At 46.4% G+C, this 19,866-nt stretch overlaps 9 non-coding genes across 9 annotated transcripts; all 9 read right to left on the bottom strand.

Moving 5' to 3' along the window:
* Positions 1 to 950: 950 nt before the first annotated feature.
* LOC130299703 (U2 spliceosomal RNA) lies at positions 951 to 1,141 on the bottom strand. Its single transcript, XR_008850790.1, has one exon. It is a non-coding gene; the product is annotated as a U2 spliceosomal RNA (small nuclear RNA).
* Positions 1,142 to 3,239: 2,098 nt separating this feature from the next.
* LOC130299702 (U2 spliceosomal RNA) lies at positions 3,240 to 3,430 on the bottom strand. Its single transcript, XR_008850789.1, has one exon. It is a non-coding gene; the product is annotated as a U2 spliceosomal RNA (small nuclear RNA).
* Positions 3,431 to 5,532: 2,102 nt separating this feature from the next.
* LOC130299732 (U2 spliceosomal RNA) lies at positions 5,533 to 5,729 on the bottom strand. The gene has a single exon (XR_008850817.1). It is a non-coding gene; the product is annotated as a U2 spliceosomal RNA (small nuclear RNA).
* Positions 5,730 to 7,818: 2,089 nt separating this feature from the next.
* Positions 7,819 to 8,009, bottom strand: LOC130299700 (U2 spliceosomal RNA). The gene has a single exon (XR_008850787.1). It is a non-coding gene; the product is annotated as a U2 spliceosomal RNA (small nuclear RNA).
* A 2,091-nt stretch (positions 8,010 to 10,100) lies between these two features.
* On the bottom strand, positions 10,101 to 10,291 carry LOC130299698 (U2 spliceosomal RNA). The gene has a single exon (XR_008850786.1). It is a non-coding gene; the product is annotated as a U2 spliceosomal RNA (small nuclear RNA).
* Positions 10,292 to 12,383: 2,092 nt separating this feature from the next.
* LOC130299697 (U2 spliceosomal RNA) lies at positions 12,384 to 12,574 on the bottom strand. Its single transcript, XR_008850785.1, has one exon. It is a non-coding gene; the product is annotated as a U2 spliceosomal RNA (small nuclear RNA).
* A 2,092-nt stretch (positions 12,575 to 14,666) lies between these two features.
* LOC130299696 (U2 spliceosomal RNA) lies at positions 14,667 to 14,857 on the bottom strand. Its single transcript, XR_008850784.1, has one exon. It is a non-coding gene; the product is annotated as a U2 spliceosomal RNA (small nuclear RNA).
* Positions 14,858 to 16,952: 2,095 nt separating this feature from the next.
* LOC130299695 (U2 spliceosomal RNA) lies at positions 16,953 to 17,143 on the bottom strand. Its single transcript, XR_008850783.1, has one exon. It is a non-coding gene; the product is annotated as a U2 spliceosomal RNA (small nuclear RNA).
* Positions 17,144 to 19,236: 2,093 nt separating this feature from the next.
* LOC130299694 (U2 spliceosomal RNA) lies at positions 19,237 to 19,427 on the bottom strand. Its single transcript, XR_008850782.1, has one exon. It is a non-coding gene; the product is annotated as a U2 spliceosomal RNA (small nuclear RNA).
* Positions 19,428 to 19,866: the final 439 nt, after the last annotated feature.

Raw genomic sequence — 19,866 nt, 5'->3', positions numbered from 1 at the left:
TTATACTGATTTTTCCTGTCTGAATTTGTCGCACAGAAAGTTGCAGGCCAAATATGTGTGACATTTCTGCGACTTTAGCTTCTAGAGCATTTTTACAACATTATACATAGGTGCTGAATACATAAAAAGCGACTGTTCAGCGACAGACAAGTCGCATCGGCTGAAAGTAGGCCAGAATGTCAGTCCATGTTGGAGCAGGTTTAGATACAGTCTGAAGCATAGATCTCAAAGTCTGTGCACAGAATTTAGCAAGGGCCTCGCACCTTCTGATGCATCAGGTAGGTGCACAATAGCATAGCCTAACCCTCTGTACTTTGGTCTATATTGATGCGGGACATAGACAGCCAGCTGATGACCAATCCATTAGTGCAATGGATGGCTGGAAGCATTTGTCTTTGCCTTTGCAATACCACAGAAGCAATGCATGGTCAATGTACAGCAATGACACACCTGTGTGAACAGCCAGGAGACCCCCCCCCCCCCCCCCATGTTATGTTACATAGTTACATAGTTAGTACGGTCGAAAAAAGACATATGTCCATCACGTTCAACCAGGGAATTAAGGGGTAGGGGTGTGGCGCGATATTGGGGAAGGGATGAGATTTTATATTTCTTCATAAGCATTAATCTTATTTTGTCAATTAGGAACATTCAGCACCCACCCGCTATCAAGGCAGCTGCCTATCATGTCATGCCCTACCTGCACAGGTGTGCTGGCTACTCAAATGATCCAATTAAGGAGGCCATTTAGTCAGCAGCAGCAGAAGTCCTGTGCCTGGACGCTCCAACAGGGGCCAGACACAAGCAGAAGCAGAAGCAGCAGAAGCAGCAGCAGCACCACCTTTTGTTTTTTGGCTGCAGCAGCAGCAAGGCCCACAGGGCTGGCTAGCTGGCTAGCCAGCAAGCAGGTAGCAATGAAAGTAGGAATCTTTCTTTTTAACCCTGTAAGGGGGTGGTGCACTGTACCCGAAGATACTGCCATATCGGGTCAATGCATAGGGCGACGGAAGCAAGCTTCGAAATCGGCCCCCGTTCTCAAAAATCCATTTAATATATGGTCCCCAGATAGGGGACGTATCAGATATTAAACTGATAAGAACAGATACTACACTTGATCTTAGCCAAAAGGCCGAGAAGCGATAACCGTGAAAGGGGCGGGCCCAACAAGGTCCCCTTCATGGGCACTATCACTGCTTGCTGTCAGGGAGGCTGCCAGACAATTTTCCATGCACACTCTGGGCTGGGGGGCAGTCAACCACCAGTACACACAGCAGAACCTAAACCCATACCATTATTGCTAAGCAGCAAGACAGGGGCCCATTGCACTCCCACGGGGCCTTTTTAAATGCAATCCATAACCCGGATTTGCCAGGAACCCTTCTTACTCCTCCTACTTGCATGTGACACTGGGCTTAGGATCTGCATAGGAAACACACACACAAGCACACACCTACCTTTGTTGCCTGCAGATGCCTCCTTGGCTGTCCCCAAACGGTATCAAACCAACACCCACGGGAAGCTGTAAGCATAGAGGACATGCCTGCACCCCATTGGACTTACCTGTGTGGGTTAAATCCGGGTTATTTGACAACCTATGGCGGTGATGGTTCTGCTCAGGCAGAGCAGTGCTGATGCTCCTCATAAAGCTGTCGCTGCTGTGAAGGTTCTAGGTGACATCACAAATCCCTTTGGTTACATACACAACAAAGCTGGGTTGTTGTTGTTTACACTCTGCAAGGCCTGTGGAAGTGAGTGACATCATAGCACTGTAGTTCTGAGGGTTCAAGATGGATGCAACAATCTCCTGTTGCTTCTATGAAGGCCGTAATAGACGACATCACCAAACAGCTCCATAGTCACATACACAGCAAAGGAGAGATGTTGTTTACACCTAGTGATGTCAGTGGTATTGAGTGACATCACAGCACAGTGCTAAGGCTCCTGGGCCTGGACACAGCAGCGGCTGCAATATCTCAACGGAGAATACGTTTATATCTATGTGTGTGTGTGCGCATATATATATATATATATATATATATATATATATATATATATATATATATTTCTCCGCCGAAATCACTTTTAAACCCATTTCCACCTTTTTTTCCCTTCTCTTCCTCTTACTTTTTTTTCACGTTTTTTTACGTTTTTCTCCTTTTCGCCTCTTTTCTGGGCGTATTATTCTTCTTTTTCTTCTTTTTTTTCGTCTAATGCATACCCCATCAGTGCAGCAATGCTTATTCAATACCGCCAGCAGATGGAGACACTGGGGGATAATTTTCTAAGGATTTATACTGATTTTTCCTGTCTGAATTTGTCGCACAGAAAGTTGCAGGCCAAATATGTGTGACATTTCTGCGACTTTAGCTTCTAGAGCATTTTTACAACATTATACATAGGTGCTGAATACATAAAAAGCGACTGTTCAGCGACAGACAAGTCGCATCGGCTGAAAGTAGGCCAGAATGTCAGTCCATGTTGGAGCAGGTTTAGATACAGTCTAAAGCATAGATCTCAAAGTCTGTGCACAGAATTTAGCAAGGGCCTCGCACCTTCTGATGCATCAGGTAGGTGCACAATAGCATAGCCTAACCCTCTGTACTTTGGTCTATATTGATGCGGGACATAGACAGCCAGCTGATGACCAATCCATTAGTGCAATGGATGGCTGGAAGCATTTGTCTTTGCCTTTGCAATACCACAGAAGCAATGCATGGTCAATGTACAGCAATGACACACCTGTGTGAACAGCCAGGAGACCCCCCCCCCCCCCCCCATGTTATGTTACATAGTTACATAGTTAGTACGGTCGAAAAAAGACATATGTCCATCACGTTCAACCAGGGAATTAAGGGGTAGGGGTGTGGCGCGATATTGGGGAAGGGATGAGATTTTATATTTCTTCATAAGCATTAATCTTATTTTGTCAATTAGGAACATTCAGCACCCACCCGCTATCAAGGCAGCTGCCTATCATGTCATGCCCTACCTGCACAGGTGTGCTGGCTACTCAAATGATCCAATTAAGGAGGCCATTTAGTCAGCAGCAGCAGAAGTCCTGTGCCTGGACGCTCCAACAGGGGCCAGACACAAGCAGAAGCAGAAGCAGCAGAAGCAGCAGCAGCACCACCTTTTGTTTTTTGGCTGCAGCAGCAGCAAGGCCCACAGGGCTGGCTAGCTGGCTAGCCAGCAAGCAGGTAGCAATGAAAGTAGGAATCTTTCTTTTTAACCCTGTAAGGGGGTGGTGCACTGTACCCGAAGATACTGCCATATCGGGTCAATGCATAGGGCGACGGAAGCAAGCTTCGAAATCGGCCCCCGTTCTCAAAAATCCATTTAATATATGGTCCCCAGATAGGGGACGTATCAGATATTAAACTGATAAGAACAGATACTACACTTGATCTTAGCCAAAAGGCCGAGAAGCGATAACCGTGAAAGGGGCGGGCCCAACAAGGTCCCCTTCATGGGCACTATCACTGCTTGCTGTCAGGGAGGCTGCCAGACAATTTTCCATGCACACTCTGGGCTGGGGGGCAGTCAACCACCAGTACACACAGCAGAACCTAAACCCATACCATTATTGCTAAGCAGCAAGACAGGGGCCCATTGCACTCCCACGGGGCCTTTTTAAATGCAATCCATAACCCGGATTTGCCAGGAACCCTTCTTACTCCTCCTACTTGCATGTGACACTGGGCATGTGACACTGGGCTTAGGATCTGCATAGGAAACACACACACAAGCACACACCTACCTTTGTTGCCTGCAGATGCCTCCTTGGCTGTCCCCAACGGTATCAAACCAACACCCACGGAAGCTGTAAGCATAGAGGACATGCCTGCACCCCATTGGACTTACCTGTGTGGGTTAAATCCGGGTTATTTGACAACCTATGGCGGTGATGGTTCTGCTCAGGCAGAGCAGTGCTGATGCTCCTCATAAAGCTGTCGCTGCAGTGAAGGTTCTAGGTGACATCACAAATCCCTTTGGTTACATACACAACAAAGCTGGGTTGTTGTTGTTTACACTCTGCAAGGCCTGTGGAAGTGAGTGACATCATAGCACTGTAGTTCTGAGGGTTCAAGATGGATGCAACAATCTCCTGTTGCTTCTATGAAGGCCGTAATAGACGACATCACCAAACAGCTCCATAGTCACATACACAGCAAAGGAGAGATGTTGTTTACACCTAGTGATGTCAGTGGTATTGAGTGACATCACAGCACAGTGCTAAGGCTCCTGGGCCTGGACACAGCAGCGGCTGCAATATCTCAACGGAGAATACGTTTATATCTATGTGTGTGTGTGCGCATATATATATATATATATATATATATATATATATATATATATATATCTCCGCCGAAATCACTTTTAAACCCATTTCCACCTTTTTTTCCCTTCTCTTCCTCTTACTTTTTTTTCACGTTTTTTTACGTTTTTCTCCTTTTCGCCTCTTTTCTGGGCGTATTATTCTTCTTTTTCTTCTTTTTTTTCGTCTAATGCATACCCCATCAGTGCAGCAATGCTTATTCAATACCGCCAGCAGATGGAGACACTGGGGGATAATTTTCTAAGGATTTATACTGATTTTTCCTGTCTGAATTTGTCGCACAGAAAGTTGCAGGCCAAATATGTGTGACATTTCTGCGACTTTAGCTTCTAGAGCATTTTTACAACATTATACATAGGTGCTGAATACATAAAAAGCGACTGTTCAGCGACAGACAAGTCGCATCGGCTGAAAGTAGGCCAGAATGTCAGTCCATGTTGGAGCAGGTTTAGATACAGTCTAAAGCATAGATCTCAAAGTCTGTGCACAGAATTTAGCAAGGGCCTCGCACCTTCTGATGCATCAGGTAGGTGCACAATAGCATAGCCTAACCCTCTGTACTTTGGTCTATATTGATGCGGGACATAGACAGCCAGCTGATGACCAATCCATTAGTGCAATGGATGGCTGGAAGCATTTGTCTTTGCCTTTGCAATACCACAGAAGCAATGCATGGTCAATGTACAGCAATGACACACCTGTGTGAACAGCCAGGAGACCCCCCCCCCCCCCCCCCATGTTATGTTACATAGTTACATAGTTAGTACGGTCGAAAAAAGACATATGTCCATCACGTTCAACCAGGGAATTAAGGGGTAGGGGTGTGGCGCGATATTGGGGAAGGGATGAGATTTTATATTTCTTCATAAGCATTAATCTTATTTTGTCAATTAGGAACATTCAGCACCCACCCGCTATCAAGGCAGCTGCCTATCATGTCATGCCCTACCTGCACAGGTGTGCTGGCTACTCAAATGATCCAATTAAGGAGGCCATTTAGTCAGCAGCAGCAGAAGTCCTGTGCCTGGACGCTCCAACAGGGGCCAGACACAAGCAGAAGCAGAAGCAGCAGAAGCAGCAGCAGCACCACCTTTTGTTTTTTGGCTGCAGCAGCAGCAAGGCCCACAGGGCCTAGCTGGCTAGCCAGCAAGCAGGTAGCAATGAAAGTAGGAATCTTTCTTTTTAACCCTGTAAGGGGGTGGTGCACTGTACCCGAAGATACTGCCATATCGGGTCAATGCATAGGGCGACGGAAGCAAGCTTCGAAATCGGCCCCCGTTCTCAAAAATCCATTTAATATATGGTCCCCAGATAGGGGACGTATCAGATATTAAACTGATAAGAACAGATACTACACTTACACTTGATCTTAGCCAAAAGGCCGAGAAGCGATAACCGTGAAAGGGGCGGGCCCAACAAGGTCCCCTTCATGGGCACTATCACTGCTTGCTGTCAGGGAGGCTGCCAGACAATTTTCCATGCACACTCTGGGCTGGGGGGCAGTCAACCACCAGTACACACAGCAGAACCTAAACCCATACCATTATTGCTAAGCAGCAAGACAGGGGCCCATTGCACTCCCACGGGGCCTTTTTAAATGCAATCCATAACCCGGATTTGCCAGGAACCCTTCTTACTCCTCCTACTTGCATGTGACACTGGGCTTAGGATCTGCATAGGAAACACACACACAAGCACACACCTACCTTTGTTGCCTGCAGATGCCTCCTTGGCTGTCCCCAAACGGTATCAAACCAACACCCACGGGAAGCTGTAAGCATAGAGGACATGCCTGCACCCCATTGGACTTACCTGTGTGGGTTAAATCCGGGTTATTTGACAACCTATGGCGGTGATGGTTCTGCTCAGGCAGAGCAGTGCTGATGCTCCTCATAAAGCTGTCGCTGCTGTGAAGGTTCTAGGTGACATCACAAATCCCTTTGGTTACATACACAACAAAGCTGGGTTGTTGTTGTTTACACTCTGCAAGGCCTGTGGAAGTGAGTGACATCATAGCACTGTAGTTCTGAGGGTTCAAGATGGATGCAACAATCTCCTGTTGCTTCTATGAAGGCCGTAATAGACGACATCACCAAACAGCTCCATAGTCACATACACAGCAAAGGAGAGATGTTGTTTACACCTAGTGATGTCAGTGGTATTGAGTGACATCACAGCACAGTGCTAAGGCTCCTGGGCCTGGACACAGCAGCGGCTGCAATATCTCAACGGAGAATACGTTTATATCTATGTGTGTGTGTGCGCATATATATATATATATATATATATATATATATATATATATATATATCTCCGCCGAAATCACTTTTAAACCCATTTCCACCTTTTTTTCCCTTCTCTTCCTCTTACTTTTTTTTCACGTTTTTTTACGTTTTTCTCCTTTTCGCCTCTTTTCTGGGCGTATTATTCTTCTTTTTCTTCTTTTTTTTCGTCTAATGCATACCCCATCAGTGCAGCAATGCTTATTCAATACCGCCAGCAGATGGAGACACTGGGGGATAATTTTCTAAGGATTTATACTGATTTTTCCTGTCTGAATTTGTCGCACAGAAAGTTGCAGGCCAAATATGTGTGACATTTCTGCGACTTTAGCTTCTAGAGCATTTTTACAACATTATACATAGGTGCTGAATACATAAAAAGCGACTGTTCAGCGACAGACAAGTCGCATCGGCTGAAAGTAGGCCAGAATGTCAGTCCATGTTGGAGCAGGTTTAGATACAGTCTAAAGCATAGATCTCAAAGTCTGTGCACAGAATTTAGCAAGGGCCTCGCACCTTCTGATGCATCAGGTAGGTGCACAATAGCATAGCCTAACCCTCTGTACTTTGGTCTATATTGATGCGGGACATAGACAGCCAGCTGATGACCAATCCATTAGTGCAATGGATGGCTGGAAGCATTTGTCTTTGCCTTTGCAATACCACAGAAGCAATGCATGGTCAATGTACAGCAATGACACACCTGTGTGAACAGCCAGGAGACCCCCCCCCCCCCCATGTTATGTTACATAGTTACATAGTTAGTACGGTCGAAAAAAGACATATGTCCATCACGTTCAACCAGGGAATTAAGGGGTAGGGGTGTGGCGCGATATTGGGGAAGGGATGAGATTTTATATTTCTTCATAAGCATTAATCTTATTTTGTCAATTAGGAACATTCAGCACCCACCCGCTATCAAGGCAGCTGCCTATCATGTCATGCCCTACCTGCACAGGTGTGCTGGCTACTCAAATGATCCAATTAAGGAGGCCATTTAGTCAGCAGCAGCAGAAGTCCTGTGCCTGGACGCTCCAACAGGGGCCAGACACAAGCAGAAGCAGAAGCAGCAGAAGCAGCAGCAGCACCACCTTTTGTTTTTTGGCTGCAGCAGCAGCAAGGCCCACAGGGCTGGCTAGCTGGCTAGCCAGCAAGCAGGTAGCAATGAAAGTAGGAATCTTTCTTTTTAACCCTGTAAGGGGGTGGTGCACTGTACCCGAAGATACTGCCATATCGGGTCAATGCATAGGGCGACGGAAGCAAGCTTCGAAATCGGCCCCCGTTCTCAAAAATCCATTTAATATATGGTCCCCAGATAGGGGACGTATCAGATATTAAACTGATAAGAACAGATACTACACTTGATCTTAGCCAAAAGGCCGAGAAGCGATAACCGTGAAAGGGGCGGGCCCAACAAGGTCCCCTTCATGGGCACTATCACTGCTTGCTGTCAGGGAGGCTGCCAGACAATTTTCCATGCACACTCTGGGCTGGGGGGCAGTCAACCACCAGTACACACAGCAGAACCTAAACCCATACCATTATTGCTAAGCAGCAAGACAGGGGCCCATTGCACTCCCACGGGGCCTTTTTAAATGCAATCCATAACCCGGATTTGCCAGGAACCCTTCTTACTCCTCCTACTTGCATGTGACACTGGGCTTAGGATCTGCATAGGAAACACACACACAAGCACACACCTACCTTTGTTGCCTGCAGATGCCTCCTTGGCTGTCCCCAAACGGTATCAAACCAACACCCACGGGAAGCTGTAAGCATAGAGGACATGCCTGCACCCCATTGGACTTACCTGTGTGGGTTAAATCCGGGTTATTTGACAACCTATGGCGGTGATGGTTCTGCTCAGGCAGAGCAGTGCTGATGCTCCTCATAAAGCTGTCGCTGCTGTGAAGGTTCTAGGTGACATCACAAATCCCTTTGGTTACATACACAACAAAGCTGGGTTGTTGTTGTTTACACTCTGCAAGGCCTGTGGAAGTGAGTGACATCATAGCACTGTAGTTCTGAGGGTTCAAGATGGATGCAACAATCTCCTGTTGCTTCTATGAAGGCCGTAATAGACGACATCACCAAACAGCTCCATAGTCACATACACAGCAAAGGAGAGATGTTGTTTACACCTAGTGATGTCAGTGGTATTGAGTGACATCACAGCACAGTGCTAAGGCTCCTGGGCCTGGACACAGCAGCGGCTGCAATATCTCAACGGAGAATACGTTTATATCTATGTGTGTGTGTGCGCATATATATATATATATATATATATATATATATATATATATATATATTTCTCCGCCGAAATCACTTTTAAACCCATTTCCACCTTTTTTTCCCTTCTCTTCCTCTTACTTTTTTTTCACGTTTTTTTACGTTTTTCTCCTTTTCGCCTCTTTTCTGGGCGTATTATTCTTCTTTTTCTTCTTTTTTTTCGTCTAATGCATACCCCATCAGTGCAGCAATGCTTATTCAATACCGCCAGCAGATGGAGACACTGGGGGATAATTTTCTAAGGATTTATACTGATTTTTCCTGTCTGAATTTGTCGCACAGAAAGTTGCAGGCCAAATATGTGTGACATTTCTGCGACTTTAGCTTCTAGAGCATTTTTACAACATTATACATAGGTGCTGAATACATAAAAAGCGACTGTTCAGCGACAGACAAGTCGCATCGGCTGAAAGTAGGCCAGAATGTCAGTCCATGTTGGAGCAGGTTTAGATACAGTCTAAAGCATAGATCTCAAAGTCTGTGCACAGAATTTAGCAAGGGCCTCGCACCTTCTGATGCATCAGGTAGGTGCACAATAGCATAGCCTAACCCTCTGTACTTTGGTCTATATTGATGCGGGACATAGACAGCCAGCTGATGACCAATCCATTAGTGCAATGGATGGCTGGAAGCATTTGTCTTTGCCTTTGCAATACCACAGAAGCAATGCATGGTCAATGTACAGCAATGACACACCTGTGTGAACAGCCAGGAGACCCCCCCCCCCCCCATGTTATGTTACATAGTTACATAGTTAGTACGGTCGAAAAAAGACATATGTCCATCACGTTCAACCAGGGAATTAAGGGGTAGGGGTGTGGCGCGATATTGGGGAAGGGATGAGATTTTATATTTCTTCATAAGCATTAATCTTATTTTGTCAATTAGGAACATTCAGCACCCACCCGCTATCAAGGCAGCTGCCTATCATGTCATGCCCTACCTGCACAGGTGTGCTGGCTACTCAAATGATCCAATTAAGGAGGCCATTTAGTCAGCAGCAGCAGAAGTCCTGTGCCTGGACGCTCCAACAGGGGCCAGACACAAGCAGAAGCAGAAGCAGCAGAAGCAGCAGCAGCACCACCTTTTGTTTTTTGGCTGCAGCAGCAGCAAGGCCCACAGGGCTGGCTAGCTGGCTAGCCAGCAAGCAGGTAGCAATGAAAGTAGGAATCTTTCTTTTTAACCCTGTAAGGGGGTGGTGCACTGTACCCGAAGATACTGCCATATCGGGTCAATGCATAGGGCGACGGAAGCAAGCTTCGAAATCGGCCCCCGTTCTCAAAAATCCATTTAATATATGGTCCCCAGATAGGGGACGTATCAGATATTAAACTGATAAGAACAGATACTACACTTGATCTTAGCCAAAAGGCCGAGAAGCGATAACCGTGAAAGGGGCGGGCCCAACAAGGTCCCCTTCATGGGCACTATCACTGCTTGCTGTCAGGGAGGCTGCCAGACAATTTTCCATGCACACTCTGGGCTGGGGGGCAGTCAACCACCAGTACACACAGCAGAACCTAAACCCATACCATTATTGCTAAGCAGCAAGACAGGGGCCCATTGCACTCCCACGGGGCCTTTTTAAATGCAATCCATAACCCGGATTTGCCAGGAACCCTTCTTACTCCTCCTACTTGCATGTGACACTGGGCTTAGGATCTGCATAGGAAACACACACACAAGCACACACCTACCTTTGTTGCCTGCAGATGCCTCCTTGGCTGTCCCCAAACGGTATCAAACCAACACCCACGGGAAGCTGTAAGCATAGAGGACATGCCTGCACCCCATTGGACTTACCTGTGTGGGTTAAATCCGGGTTATTTGACAACCTATGGCGGTGATGGTTCTGCTCAGGCAGAGCAGTGCTGATGCTCCTCATAAAGCTGTCGCTGCTGTGAAGGTTCTAGGTGACATCACAAATCCCTTTGGTTACATACACAACAAAGCTGGGTTGTTGTTGTTTACACTCTGCAAGGCCTGTGGAAGTGAGTGACATCATAGCACTGTAGTTCTGAGGGTTCAAGATGGATGCAACAATCTCCTGTTGCTTCTATGAAGGCCGTAATAGACGACATCACCAAACAGCTCCATAGTCACATACACAGCAAAGGAGAGATGTTGTTTACACCTAGTGATGTCAGTGGTATTGAGTGACATCACAGCACAGTGCTAAGGCTCCTGGGCCTGGACACAGCAGCGGCTGCAATATCTCAACGGAGAATACGTTTATATCTATGTGTGTGTGTGCGCATATATATATATATATATATATATATATATATATATATATATATATTCTCCGCCGAAATCACTTTTAAACCCATTTCCACCTTTTTTTCCCTTCTCTTCCTCTTACTTTTTTTTCACGTTTTTTTACGTTTTTCTCCTTTTCGCCTCTTTTCTGGGCGTATTATTCTTCTTTTTCTTCTTTTTTTTCGTCTAATGCATACCCCATCAGTGCAGCAATGCTTATTCAATACCGCCAGCAGATGGAGACACTGGGGGATAATTTTCTAAGGATTTATACTGATTTTTCCTGTCTGAATTTGTCGCACAGAAAGTTGCAGGCCAAATATGTGTGACATTTCTGCGACTTTAGCTTCTAGAGCATTTTTACAACATTATACATAGGTGCTGAATACATAAAAAGCGACTGTTCAGCGACAGACAAGTCGCATCGGCTGAAAGTAGGCCAGAATGTCAGTCCATGTTGGAGCAGGTTTAGATACAGTCTAAAGCATAGATCTCAAAGTCTGTGCACAGAATTTAGCAAGGGCCTCGCACCTTCTGATGCATCAGGTAGGTGCACAATAGCATAGCCTAACCCTCTGTACTTTGGTCTATATTGATGCGGGACATAGACAGCCAGCTGATGACCAATCCATTAGTGCAATGGATGGCTGGAAGCATTTGTCTTTGCCTTTGCAATACCACAGAAGCAATGCATGGTCAATGTACAGCAATGACACACCTGTGTGAACAGCCAGGAGACCCCCCCCCCCCCCCCATGTTATGTTACATAGTTACATAGTTAGTACGGTCGAAAAAAGACATATGTCCATCACGTTCAACCAGGGAATTAAGGGGTAGGGGTGTGGCGCGATATTGGGGAAGGGATGAGATTTTATATTTCTTCATAAGCATTAATCTTATTTTGTCAATTAGGAACATTCAGCACCCACCCGCTATCAAGGCAGCTGCCTATCATGTCATGCCCTACCTGCACAGGTGTGCTGGCTACTCAAATGATCCAATTAAGGAGGCCATTTAGTCAGCAGCAGCAGAAGTCCTGTGCCTGGACGCTCCAACAGGGGCCAGACACAAGCAGAAGCAGAAGCAGCAGAAGCAGCAGCAGCACCACCTTTTGTTTTTTGGCTGCAGCAGCAGCAAGGCCCACAGGGCTGGCTAGCTGGCTAGCCAGCAAGCAGGTAGCAATGAAAGTAGGAATCTTTCTTTTTAACCCTGTAAGGGGGTGGTGCACTGTACCCGAAGATACTGCCATATCGGGTCAATGCATAGGGCGACGGAAGCAAGCTTCGAAATCGGCCCCCGTTCTCAAAAATCCATTTAATATATGGTCCCCAGATAGGGGACGTATCAGATATTAAACTGATAAGAACAGATACTACACTTGATCTTAGCCAAAAGGCCGAGAAGCGATAACCGTGAAAGGGGCGGGCCCAACAAGGTCCCCTTCATGGGCACTATCACTGCTTGCTGTCAGGGAGGCTGCCAGACAATTTTCCATGCACACTCTGGGCTGGGGGGCAGTCAACCACCAGTACACACAGCAGAACCTAAACCCATACCATTATTGCTAAGCAGCAAGACAGGGGCCCATTGCACTCCCACGGGGCCTTTTTAAATGCAATCCATAACCCGGATTTGCCAGGAACCCTTCTTACTCCTCCTACTTGCATGTGACACTGGGCTTAGGATCTGCATAGGAAACACACACACAAGCACACACCTACCTTTGTTGCCTGCAGATGCCTCCTTGGCTGTCCCCAAACGGTATCAAACCAACACCCACGGGAAGCTGTAAGCATAGAGGACATGCCTGCACCCCATTGGACTTACCTGTGTGGGTTAAATCCGGGTTATTTGACAACCTATGGCGGTGATGGTTCTGCTCAGGCAGAGCAGTGCTGATGCTCCTCATAAAGCTGTCGCTGCTGTGAAGGTTCTAGGTGACATCACAAATCCCTTTGGTTACATACACAACAAAGCTGGGTTGTTGTTGTTTACACTCTGCAAGGCCTGTGGAAGTGAGTGACATCATAGCACTGTAGTTCTGAGGGTTCAAGATGGATGCAACAATCTCCTGTTGCTTCTATGAAGGCCGTAATAGACGACATCACCAAACAGCTCCATAGTCACATACACAGCAAAGGAGAGATGTTGTTTACACCTAGTGATGTCAGTGGTATTGAGTGACATCACAGCACAGTGCTAAGGCTCCTGGGCCTGGACACAGCAGCGGCTGCAATATCTCAACGGAGAATACGTTTATATCTATGTGTGTGTGTGCGCATATATATATATATATATATATATATATATATATATATATATATATTTCTCCGCCGAAATCACTTTTAAACCCATTTCCACCTTTTTTTCCCTTCTCTTCCTCTTACTTTTTTTTCACGTTTTTTTACGTTTTTCTCCTTTTCGCCTCTTTTCTGGGCGTATTATTCTTCTTTTTCTTCTTTTTTTTCGTCTAATGCATACCCCATCAGTGCAGCAATGCTTATTCAATACCGCCAGCAGATGGAGACACTGGGGGATAATTTTCTAAGGATTTATACTGATTTTTCCTGTCTGAATTTGTCGCACAGAAAGTTGCAGGCCAAATATGTGTGACATTTCTGCGACTTTAGCTTCTAGAGCATTTTTACAACATTATACATAGGTGCTGAATACATAAAAAGCGACTGTTCAGCGACAGACAAGTCGCATCGGCTGAAAGTAGGCCAGAATGTCAGTCCATGTTGGAGCAGGTTTAGATACAGTCTAAAGCATAGATCTCAAAGTCTGTGCACAGAATTTAGCAAGGGCCTCGCACCTTCTGATGCATCAGGTAGGTGCACAATAGCATAGCCTAACCCTCTGTACTTTGGTCTATATTGATGCGGGACATAGACAGCCAGCTGATGACCAATCCATTAGTGCAATGGATGGCTGGAAGCATTTGTCTTTGCCTTTGCAATACCACAGAAGCAATGCATGGTCAATGTACAGCAATGACACACCTGTGTGAACAGCCAGGAGACCCCCCCCCCCCCCCATGTTATGTTACATAGTTACATAGTTAGTACGGTCGAAAAAAGACATATGTCCATCACGTTCAACCAGGGAATTAAGGGGTAGGGGTGTGGCGCGATATTGGGGAAGGGATGAGATTTTATATTTCTTCATAAGCATTAATCTTATTTTGTCAATTAGGAACATTCAGCACCCACCCGCTATCAAGGCAGCTGCCTATCATGTCATGCCCTACCTGCACAGGTGTGCTGGCTACTCAAATGATCCAATTAAGGAGGCCATTTAGTCAGCAGCAGCAGAAGTCCTGTGCCTGGACGCTCCAACAGGGGCCAGACACAAGCAGAAGCAGAAGCAGCAGAAGCAGCAGCAGCACCACCTTTTGTTTTTTGGCTGCAGCAGCAGCAAGGCCCACAGGGCTGGCTAGCTGGCTAGCCAGCAAGCAGGTAGCAATGAAAGTAGGAATCTTTCTTTTTAACCCTGTAAGGGGGTGGTGCACTGTACCCGAAGATACTGCCATATCGGGTCAATGCATAGGGCGACGGAAGCAAGCTTCGAAATCGGCCCCCGTTCTCAAAAATCCATTTAATATATGGTCCCCAGATAGGGGACGTATCAGATATTAAACTGATAAGAACAGATACTACACTTGATCTTAGCCAAAAGGCCGAGAAGCGATAACCGTGAAAGGGGCGGGCCCAACAAGGTCCCCTTCATGGGCACTATCACTGCTTGCTGTCAGGGAGGCTGCCAGACAATTTTCCATGCACACTCTGGGCTGGGGGGCAGTCAACCACCAGTACACACAGCAGAACCTAAACCCATACCATTATTGCTAAGCAGCAAGACAGGGGCCCATTGCACTCCCACGGGGCCTTTTTAAATGCAATCCATAACCCGGATTTGCCAGGAACCCTTCTTACTCCTCCTACTTGCATGTGACACTGGGCTTAGGATCTGCATAGGAAACACACACACAAGCACACACCTACCTTTGTTGCCTGCAGATGCCTCCTTGGCTGTCCCCAAACGGTATCAAACCAACACCCACGGGAAGCTGTAAGCATAGAGGACATGCCTGCACCCCATTGGACTTACCTGTGTGGGTTAAATCCGGGTTATTTGACAACCTATGGCGGTGATGGTTCTGCTCAGGCAGAGCAGTGCTGATGCTCCTCATAAAGCTGTCGCTGCTGTGAAGGTTCTAGGTGACATCACAAATCCCTTTGGTTACATACACAACAAAGCTGGGTTGTTGTTGTTTACACTCTGCAAGGCCTGTGGAAGTGAGTGACATCATAGCACTGTAGTTCTGAGGGTTCAAGATGGATGCAACAATCTCCTGTTGCTTCTATGAAGGCCGTAATAGACGACATCACCAAACAGCTCCATAGTCACATACACAGCAAAGGAGAGATGTTGTTTACACCTAGTGATGTCAGTGGTATTGAGTGACATCACAGCACAGTGCTAAGGCTCCTGGGCCTGGACACAGCAGCGGCTGCAATATCTCAACGGAGAATACGTTTATATCTATGTGTGTGTGTGCGCATATATATATATATATATATATATATATATATATATATATATATATATATACTCCGCCGAAATCACTTTTAAACCCATTTCCACCTTTTTTTCCCTTCTCTTCCTCTTACTTTTTTTTCACGTTTTTTTACGTTTTTCTCCTTTTCGCCTCTTTTCTGGGCGTATTATTCTTCTTTTTCTTCTTTTTTTTCGTCTAATGCATACCCCATCAGTGCAGCAATGCTTATTCAATACCGCCAGCAGATGGAGACACTGGGGGATAATTTTCTAAGGATTTATACTGATTTTTCCTGTCTGAATTTGTCGCACAGAAAGTTGCAGGCCAAATATGTGTGACATTTCTGCGACTTTAGCTTCTAGAGCATTTTTACAACATTATACATAGGTGCTGAATACATAAAAAGCGACTGTTCAGCGACAGACAAGTCGCATCGGCTGAAAGTAGGCCAGAATGTCAGTCCATGTTGGAGCAGGTTTAGATACAGTCTAAAGCATAGATCTCAAAGTCTGTGCACAGAATTTAGCAAGGGCCTCGCACCTTCTGATGCATCAGGTAGGTGCACAATAGCATAGCCTAACCCTCTGTACTTTGGTCTATATTGATGCGGGACATAGACAGCCAGCTGATGACCAATCCATTAGTGCAATGGATGGCTGGAAGCATTTGTCTTTGCCTTTGCAATACCACAGAAGCAATGCATGGTCAATGTACAGCAATGACACACCTGTGTGAACAGCCAGGAGACCCCCCCCCCCCCCCATGTTATGTTACATAGTTACATAGTTAGTACGGTCGAAAAAAGACATATGTCCATCACGTTCAACCAGGGAATTAAGGGGTAGGGGTGTGGCGCGATATTGGGGAAGGGATGAGATTTTATATTTCTTCATAAGCATTAATCTTATTTTGTCAATTAGGAACATTCAGCACCCACCCGCTATCAAGGCAGCTGCCTATCATGTCATGCCCTACCTGCACAGGTGTGCTGGCTACTCAAATGATCCAATTAAGGAGGCCATTTAGTCAGCAGCAGCAGAAGTCCTGTGCCTGGACGCTCCAACAGGGGCCAGACACAAGCAGAAGCAGAAGCAGCAGAAGCAGCAGCAGCACCACCTTTTGTTTTTTGGCTGCAGCAGCAGCAAGGCCCACAGGGCTGGCTAGCTGGCTAGCCAGCAAGCAGGTAGCAATGAAAGTAGGAATCTTTCTTTTTAACCCTGTAAGGGGGTGGTGCACTGTACCCGAAGATACTGCCATATCGGGTCAATGCATAGGGCGACGGAAGCAAGCTTCGAAATCGGCCCCCGTTCTCAAAAATCCATTTAATATATGGTCCCCAGATAGGGGACGTATCAGATATTAAACTGATAAGAACAGATACTACACTTGATCTTAGCCAAAAGGCCGAGAAGCGATAACCGTGAAAGGGGCGGGCCCAACAAGGTCCCCTTCATGGGCACTATCACTGCTTGCTGTCAGGGAGGCTGCCAGACAATTTTCCATGCACACTCTGGGCTGGGGGGCAGTCAACCACCAGTACACACAGCAGAACCTAAACCCATACCATTATTGCTAAGCAGCAAGACAGGGGCCCATTGCACTCCCACGGGGCCTTTTTAAATGCAATCCATAACCCGGATTTGCCAGGAACCCTTCTTACTCCTCCTACTTGCATGTGACACTGGGCTTAGGATCTGCATAGGAAACACACACACAAGCACACACCTACCTTTGTTGCCTGCAGATGCCTCCTTGGCTGTCCCCAAACGGTATCAAACCAACACCCACGGGAAGCTGTAAGCATAGAGGACATGCCTGCACCCCATTGGACTTACCTGTGTGGGTTAAATCCGGGTTATTTGACAACCTATGGCGGTGATGGTTCTGCTCAGGCAGAGCAGTGCTGATGCTCCTCATAAAGCTGTCGCTGCTGTGAAGGTTCTAGGTGACATCACAAATCCCTTTGGTTACATACACAACAAAGCTGGGTTGTTGTTGTTTACACTCTGCAAGGCCTGTGGAAGTGAGTGACATCATAGCACTGTAGTTCTGAGGGTTCAAGATGGATGCAACAATCTCCTGTTGCTTCTATGAAGGCCGTAATAGACGACATCACCAAACAGCTCCATAGTCACATACACAGCAAAGGAGAGATGTTGTTTACACCTAGTGATGTCAGTGGTATTGAGTGACATCACAGCACAGTGCTAAGGCTCCTGGGCCTGGACACAGCAGCGGCTGCAATATCTCAACGGAGAATACGTTTATATCTATGTGTGTGTGTGCGCATATATATATATATATATATATATATATATATATATATATATATATATCTCCGCCGAAATCACTTTTAAACCCATTTCCACCTTTTTTTCCCTTCTCTTCCTCTTACTTTTTTTTCACGTTTTTTTACGTTTTTCTCCTTTTCGCCTCTTTTCTGGGCGTATTATTCTTCTTTTTCTTCTTTTTTTTCGTCTAATGCATACCCCATCAGTGCAGCAATGCTTATTCAATACCGCCAGCAGATGGAGACACTGGGGGATAATTTTCTAAGGATTTATACTGATTTTTCCTGTCTGAATTTGTCGCACAGAAAGTTGCAGGCCAAATATGTGTGACATTTCTGCGACTTTAGCTTCTAGAGCATTTTTACAACATTATACATAGGTGCTGAATACATAAAAAGCGACTGTTCAGCGACAGACAAGTCGCATCGGCTGAAAGTAGGCCAGAATGTCAGTCCATGTTGGAGCAGGTTTAGATACAGTCTAAAGCATAGATCTCAAAGTCTGTGCACAGAATTTAGCAAGGGCCTCGCACCTTCTGATGCATCAGGTAGGTGCACAATAGCATAGCCTAACCCTCTGTACTTTGGTCTATATTGATGCGGGACATAGACAGCCAGCTGATGACCAATCCATTAGTGCAATGGATGGCTGGAAGCATTTGTCTTTGCCTTTGCAATACCACAGAAGCAATGCATGGTCAATGTACAGCAATGACACACCTGTGTGAACAGCCAGGAGACCCCCCCCCCCCCCCCATGTTATGTTACATAGTTACATAGTTAGTACGGTCGAAAAAAGACATATGTCCATCACGTTCAACCAGGGAATTAAGGGGTAGGGGTGTGGCGCGATATTGGGGAAGGGATGAGATTTTATATTTCTTCATAAGCATTAATCTTATTTTGTCAATTAGGAACATTCAGCACCCACCCGCTATCAAGGCAGCTGCCTATCATGTCATGCCCTACCTGCACAGGTGTGCTGGCTACTCAAATGATCCAATTAAGGAGGCCATTTAGTCAGCAGCAGCAGAAGTCCTGTGCCTGGACGCTCCAACAGGGGCCAGACACAAGCAGAAGCAGAAGCAGCAGAAGCAGCAGCAGCACCACCTTTTGTTTTTTGGCTGCAGCAGCAGCAAGGCCCACAGGGCTGGCTAGCTGGCTAGCCAGCAAGCAGGTAGCAATGAAAGTAGGAATCTTTCTTTTTAACCCTGTAAGGGGGTGGTGCACTGTACCCGAAGATACTGCCATATCGGGTCAATGCATAGGGCGACGGAAGCAAGCTTCGAAATCGGCCCCCGTTCTCAAAAATCCATTTAATATATGGTCCCCAGATAGGGGACGTATCAGATATTAAACTGATAAGAACAGATACTACACTTGATCTTAGCCAAAAGGCCGAGAAGCGATAACCGTGAAAGGGGCGGGCCCAACAAGGTCCCCTTCATGGGCACTATCACTGCTTGCTGTCAGGGAGGCTGCCAGACAATTTTCCATGCACACTCTGGGCTGGGGGGCAGTCAACCACCAGTACACACAGCAGAACCTAAACCCATACCATTATTGCTAAGCAGCAAGACAGGGGCCCATTGCACTCCCACGGGGCCTTTTTAAATGCAATCCATAACCCGGATTTGCCAGGAACCCTTCTTACTCCTCCTACTTGCATGTGACACTGGGCTTAGGATCTGCATAGGAAACACACACACAAGCACACACCTACCTTTGTTGCCTGCAGATGCCTCCTTGGCTGTCCCCAAACGGTATCAAACCAACACCCACGGGAAGCTGTAAGCATAGAGGACATGCCTGCACCCCATTGGACTTACCTGTGTGGGTTAAATCCGGG

This window comes from Hyla sarda, unplaced genomic scaffold, assembly GCF_029499605.1.
Source record: "Hyla sarda isolate aHylSar1 unplaced genomic scaffold, aHylSar1.hap1 scaffold_1061, whole genome shotgun sequence".
Classification (NCBI taxonomy): Eukaryota; Metazoa; Chordata; class Amphibia; order Anura; family Hylidae; genus Hyla; species Hyla sarda.
This window is presented reverse-complemented; position numbering and strand designations above follow the sequence as displayed.